The sequence below is a fragment of the Portunus trituberculatus genome, chromosome 41 (assembly GCF_017591435.1).
Source record: "Portunus trituberculatus isolate SZX2019 chromosome 41, ASM1759143v1, whole genome shotgun sequence".
NCBI lineage: Eukaryota > Metazoa > Arthropoda > Malacostraca > Decapoda > Portunidae > Portunus > Portunus trituberculatus.
Window position 1 is genome coordinate 8,283,488 of NC_059295.1, and position 7,500 is coordinate 8,290,987.

The window sequence follows — 7,500 nt, forward strand, 5'->3', positions numbered from 1 at the left end:
CTGTATTCCTTTCTCATTCTGCATTCTCCTTGTCATCCCTCGTCGGCATTTTTACGCGTCGCAGAATAGGAGGAGGCGTGGAGTGAAATATTCCCTATCGAGTTATTCTTTTTCTTCGTCTCGGTCCACGAAGCAAGAGTGAGACGAGGGTGGTTCAGTCCCATACCGGTGAATCATCGAGGCGTCCCTACCATGGTGACGAGGCAGTAGATGCTCGAGATCAAGACGGGCGGTTCGTCACTAATGGCTCAAAAGTTACGGTTCTTCTTCAGCGGCTCATGACGGCTGGTTGGCTGGCTGGCTGGCTGGCTGGCTCATTTCTGCGTTCAGTCAGTCGCCCAGTGCCTGAGAAGGATCGTTCATCATTCGCCCCATCACAGGTCTGCCTCCTTCATCAAGCCGCCCGCCATGCCATCTCGCCTTTTCAAGCCTCCTCTTATCTAGTTAGCTCTTCATCCACGCATGTAGTTTCCCATCAGACAGCTCATATGTTCACTAGACACCCGCTTCGCCATCCGCATCATGATTCCGTGCGTCCATCTTTCGACCTTTATACCATGAAAATTGATTGCCCCGATTACCAGGTTAGCCAAATTAAGCAAACCATTACAATGAGGCAACAGTTTATAATTCCCATGAACATTTATGAATCACTACATAATAAGCTTAGAACGCTGGTTCTTTCTTTACGGAGGTGCAAATTGCCTCGCAATTATTTTATCTTACGCTTCAATGATACTTTAAAAATATTTACAAAGCCAGTGTGTTGGGAACTATTATAAGACGTCGAAAAATAATAGCATTTAAGAAACAAAGTAAGTAATACCAAAGATTCATAAATCATAACAAAAGGAAAAATTAAGCAAATAAACATATTTTAACAGGAAGCAGAAATTAAATAATAAACTACGTGATATATCAGAGCACTGTGTTGGGATGTTGGCAAAGAAATACTGAGGCTGGGATTCAAACAGGCCATCAGGAAAGATAACTGCGCCATGTGTGTGTGTGTGTGTGTGTGTGTGTGTGTGTGTGTGTGTGTGTGTGTGTGTGTGTGTGTGTGTGTGTGTGTGTGTGTGTGTGAATAGAATAGAATAGAATAGAATATATTTATTTGCTCAGACTTTATACAAGTATGGAGCACAGCTCCTTAATATTACTCACAATCTATTTCTTGAACTATTTACCTAAACAGTCTTAACACTGCTCTAATAAAATATGACAAGTTGTTTAGCGTATTTAGCGTGTGTGTGTGTGTGTGTGTGTGTGTGTGTGTGTGTGTGTGTGTGTGTGTGTGTGTGTGTGTGTGTGTGTGTGTGTGTTGCTTTACTGTGTCGTTTATGGCAATAAAAGGAAATGGGGAAGTGGACGAGGGAATGTGATGGAGAGACTGAAGGCAAGTAGAAAATGAATTAAGCAGGGAGGACAAAAGAAAAGTTGTGCTGGAGGGGGAGGAGTAGGGGGTGAGGTGGGTGCAGCTGAGGAAAGGAGGGCGAGTAAACATAAGGCGCCTGCCATACTTATGCTCTCTCTCTCTCTCTCTCTCTCTCTCTCTCTCTCTCTCTCTCTCTCTCTCTCTCTCTCTCTCTCTCTCTCAAAGAATAAAATGTGTGTGTGTGTGTGTGTGTGTGTGTGTGTGTGTGTGTGTGTGTGTGTGTGTGTGTGTGTGTGTGTGTGTGTGTGTGTGTGTGTGTGAAAAACGATGAGCAAAATTCAGCTTGACATTTCTTACATCTACAACTATGCTTCACCTTTCCTCACAGTATTCTCTCACAAATGCTCTTCTTTCATCCAAACTCTGTCACAGTCAAGCTTTGTCCAGTATCGTCTATCAACAAAACTTAGGGACTTTGGAGCTGCCCTGACCTGAGGAGATAGTGCACAGATGACAGAAAGATAAAAACTACAAAAGGATATTTTCTTATGAGGTCAGGCTCAGGTCAGTCGAAGCCAGCGCTGCATCACTTACACTTTGAGACTTCGTGAATGTGAGAGATCTTAGTAAATATATAGTGAGCAAAATTATTGAAAGCAGCAGCTCAGAGGCCGGTATGCGATGTAATGATTGCGGTGACTGGTATTCAAGCTGGAAAATGGAAAATCACATACGGAGTGAAATTTTGATTGCAAAGAGAATCAAGGGCTACTCCTACTGTCGTCCATCTGAGACAGCCTTCGTTCTCTTGTAAGTCACGTACACATAAATTTTAATAATAAAAACAGCAATCACAGTAACAGACTACCATTTGACAAAAGGAAAGTCCCATTCTTGCAGCCTTTTCTCTCTCTCTCACCGTAACCACTCCTCACGTTTGCAAACTCATTTTCCATATGAATAGGATATTTACATTCCTCTACATCTATAACATGAATATTTCAACACTATAACATTAAATTAAATATAAATGGTAAGTAATTTATAGTTTAATGTTGTTACCCCTTTTAAATACTGAAACGCGTTTTTACCTTGTGTTTTTGGTATGCTTAGACGATTTTATTGACACTAGGTAGAGTCTGTAGAGGTCAGATCATTGGCCAGTGTTCACTATTGTAATCCCAACATAAAGTTTCTGAAATCACCAAATAGTAAGCAGAATGAATATGGAAACGCGTCATGGTACTAAGGAGGTTAATTTTCAGTGACACTGAGCGCCATTACTTGCGTGTCATCCCTGAGCACCTAAGCAGACCCTCCACGGCCCATGTACAGGTCTTCCCTATTATGCCACACTAAAAAGGCTACAGAAAGTACACAAGGCGGCCTGTAAGATCATACTAGACTCCACCAGCATGAGAGGGACGAGACTCTTGACCCCGCGACCTTCCCGGCCATGGGTGAGTGAGAGGCCTGGAACAAGACGCCTTGCCACGTAAGCTGCTCGGGGACTCTTATCCTTGCAACCTAACGTGATGTATTTATAAGTCAGCAGACCTGAGAAAAAAATCACGACAATGATAAGGAGTTTGACTGGTGTTTAGGAAACGTTGAAAAGTCTCCCACTGCCAAATATGTTGTACTTACTGTCACTGTCGAGGTGGTGTTCCATGAGAGAGAGAGAGAGAGAGAGAGAGAGAGAGAGAGAGAGAGATAGCAAACACACACACACACACACACACACACACACACACACTGAGTTCTGAGCTCGCTCCGTAATGGGGAAGACTTTTTTTTTTTTTTTTTTACGTTCTGGCCTATAGAGCCTGTAGGTTCACTTGAAGAGTTTGGGAAGCGCTGTTCAGCTTCCAGCCATTAGTGACTCAGGCAATTTCATTTATAGTGGTACCCACTTTAGGGCCCATATCACCATCCAAGTGTTTCTTTGGTGTAACCACCTACAAGTAGATCCTGGGTATCATGGTGACATGTGGGTAACTTTAAACCACTCGACAAATGGCAGAGTGTCAAGGTGGTACGTGGTGGGATTCGAACCTACGCGTGGACGTCTGCCCGATGCCACGCTCACCACCTTATCCACTATGCCACCGCCTCCCTGGCTGGGTGACTGGCAGGTAACCAGTAGGCAACCGTGAGTAACACACACACACACACACACACACACACACACACACACACACACACACACACACACACACACTGTGCGTGATTAGCAAGTCTGACAAGCACTTCATGTCCTGCATCACTCGCGAACCGCAATCAACAAGCTGGCGGGGACTTATGGCGGCTGCAAGGCGATGTCGTGAGCTAAATCGTAAACGCGTGAACCTGTTCCGAGCCTAATTTCAAAATAAATTGAGCGACGGTTGTGAAGACAGGCAGATAGCTGCGTCTGCCTGTCTCAAGCAACTCTAATTCTTACAATTTTCATGACTACCCTTCCCCACGAGAGGAGAGGCCTCTCGAAAATTTATTGAAGCCTTTGATGATTTTTTTCTTTGTGTGTGTGTGTGTGTGTGTGTGTGTGTGTGTGTGTGTGTGTGTGTGTGTGTGTGTGTGTGTGTGTGTGTGTGTGTGTGTGTGTGTGTGGAGAAACAGAAAAAAATGGCGATGGAATACCAACCACACTAAGTACTTATCCTTTTCTTCTCTCTCTCTCTCTCTCTCTCTCTCTCTCTCTCTCTCTCTCTCTCTCTCTCTCTCTCTCTCTCTCTCTCTCTCTCTCTCTCTCTCTCTCTCTCTCTCTCTCTCTCTCTCTCTCTCTCTCTCTCGTGCGTAAAGTTACTAAGAAAGAAAGTTCAAGTCAATACGCTCAAGTAAGTATAATATGAATATATATATATATATATATATATATATATATATATATATATATATATATATATATATATATATATATATATATATATATATATATATATATATATATATATATATATATATATATATATATATATATATATATATATATATATATATATATATATATATATATATATATATATATATATATATATATATATATATATATATATATATTAAAATAACTCCTGAAGTGCCTGAGGAGCGGCGAACACGTGTACGCTCCAATTTCGGACAACGAAGCCCACAAACCACTGCTTAAGTCACGATAACACGGTGTCTGAACCAGACACATGTCTAGTGACGAAAAGCACACTCTGACTTCCCATCAAAATGAATAACAGCCAGTCAGGACATTGCACTTGTTTAAGTATATCTGATTCGCTTTTACCATTTTTATTCTGGAGAAGTTCCTATGGACACAACTAATGCTAACGTTCTTTGACGTCCTCTCTCTCTCTCTCTCTCTCTCTCTCTCTCTCTCTCTCTCTCTCTCTCTCTCTCTCTCTCTCTCTCTCTCTCTCACACCAGGACTATTTTCAAAGGCTGAGATGACAGACTATTTCTTCCTCGCTATCACAAAAATCACAAAAATAGCATCAAACACTCACCGTTTCAATAAATCCTGTTAGAAGTCGTCAAGCTATGACACTGAAAAGTTTAGATTTAAGATTCTAAATCCTTATTAAATTACCAAAGGAAATAAAGAAAACATCATCAATAATCTTAACTTTGAGTAAAAGCAGCATGTTAAAGTTTGTCGAGCAATGACACCGAAACGTTTAAGAATACTGAATTAAAACTAATCTGGTACCATGGTGTGCTGTTCTATTGCAGCCATGCAGTCTTGCTTGCACCATGACGTACGTGCACAAAATGCTGTCTTCATTGCATCACCTAACGAGCGTCTTGTGTGGCATTGTGGTCCTGTCGAGACAAGCCTTTAATGAGCGTGATTTAGTGGGTCACATGACGCTGCTTGTTGATGAACTTCAAAGCCACATTAATTTGAGTGTTTTCTTCTTCTTCTTCTCTCTCTCTCTCTCTCTCTCTCTCTCTCTCTCTCTCTCTCTCTCTCTCTCTCTCTCTCTCTCTCTCTCTCTCTAAAGGTCCTGGGGTACTCCACCGATCCCGATGAACGAAGTTGGAGTTCATATTCTAAGCCAGCGCTATTTGTCTTGTCTATCAATTTAGTTTTGTTATATTCTGCAGTTATAAGGCCCCGAGCCCCACAAATTACTGCCTTCTACCTCATTAACCAAGTGTTATCTTCGCCTTCGATACTGCTTGGTTTTTTAAGGCTACCTGCATCGCTTCAGGGCTAACAGGTTCCATTATGACAGACATGCACGTATTGTGTTCACCATTGAATATTTACGATTTTTTTTTTTTTTTTTTTTTTTTTTTTTGACAACATCGCAAAAACGCTTATCTCAGGCAACGGGAAATCTTGTCCATAGTAATAATGAATTTTCGAGCACACACGTTTATACTTATTTCGTGTTTGAGTCAATAAGCAGTCTTAGATGTACAAAAATGTGGCCCGTACTCTGTCTAGTTTTGTTTCAAGGTTAGTTCTCCTAAGCAGTCATTTAGATACAAGGGTCTTAGGTACTTCATGTAAAAAATCTTTTATGTAAGAGGGAAAACTGCACGAAATTCTCTGTGCGAAGCGATTCCAGAATGTTTTTTTTTTTTCGAAAATAAACGTAAATCTATTAAATGGATTGTTTTCAAATGTCCAGGACGTGCATGCAGTTATGTATCAAAGTCAGCTGATCCAATAGGATAATGATATGTACAAGAAACTCTATTAAATTCTAACATTACTTTTCATTTGAGGATGTCTGGTGGCTATCTTTCTTTGCGTGTGAGAGGATGCTGGAAGCCGGTTTGTGTTTTCAGAATAACAAGATGAGTATCTACTTAGCCATTTAGCCTCTCTCTCATCAATTACTCTTTCGGAACGTTTGCTCAAGTCTTACATTCATTTGCAGCTTAGCACAACATTAACTTAGTTTATTCACATTTACCTAAAATTCCTCCTTAAATCAAACACTGAAATTATTATTTTTATTAAACACCATGCCAAATATGAATTCTTTACTTCAAAATGTATGGAAGAAAAATCACACATTTCGTTGGTAGTTTTCAGACTCTGGAAGTACACGTACATAACTTTTCCCCGAAATCTAGTATTTCTCGTTCCACTCATGCAAAACACAGATTTTTTTTTTACCTTTTCACAAAAGTGAGAATGCACCATTCTTCGTCCACGACGCACATCCACCATCCACATTCAAGGAACAAAAAAGCTGGCAAACGAGCTTATTGTGCCGCACACTCCCTCCCCGTGAGGCACTAATGCCTCAGGCTGCACCACTTTTCTCATGGCTTACGGGTAATATTATATCATTTTATACGTCTCGGCTAAATTGTACTCAATTGTACAGTTAATGGAGCAACAGAAAAGGCAGGCGAACTATTCAGACCAATGAAACCACCTTTTCCTGTTTCCTTTAAAAGTTTCATATTTGTATCTTGTTAGGTCTATTATCGAATCCATGTTCCCAAGAGTGTGAGCCAAAGTGATTACAGCGTTAGACTGTCTGGCAGCTCTAAGTGAGGTGGCGCATGCTACCCTGGCCTGAGACCCGCACACCACCACGCCGGACTCTATAGATTTATCTGGATACCAGCAAAGGAGGCCGATAAAGGACATAAAAATGCAAGGAAAAAAAACTTCATTAGTTTGTATCCTCCAGGTCATATTTCTATCTTTACTTCGTATAAACAAGCACGTCAGCAGTCATCACTGCATGTACGCAACTTATCGGTAGTCTGTTACTACAGTGGTAACTGCGGCGCGTCATGTATGGTGAGAGGTGGCGATAGACAGAAAGAGAAAAGCACGACGTGAGATTCGATTATAGTACACGCAGAACGGTCACGATTCTGTCATATGTCTTCCATGTCCATTCACCTTCTCATCCACCACCACCACCACCACCACCACCACCCATACGGTCCATCTTCACGACACCCTCAGCACTACACTTATCACCACTATCACCATCACCAGTACCACTATCACCACGCCTACTGGCCATTTTCATGACATCCTCAGCACTATACTGATCACCACCACCACCACCATAACACCACACTGCATTACACGCGTCCCTCAAAAACCACAATTCCTGCATGAAGATAACACACAGTAGATAAGTGTCGATAAGACC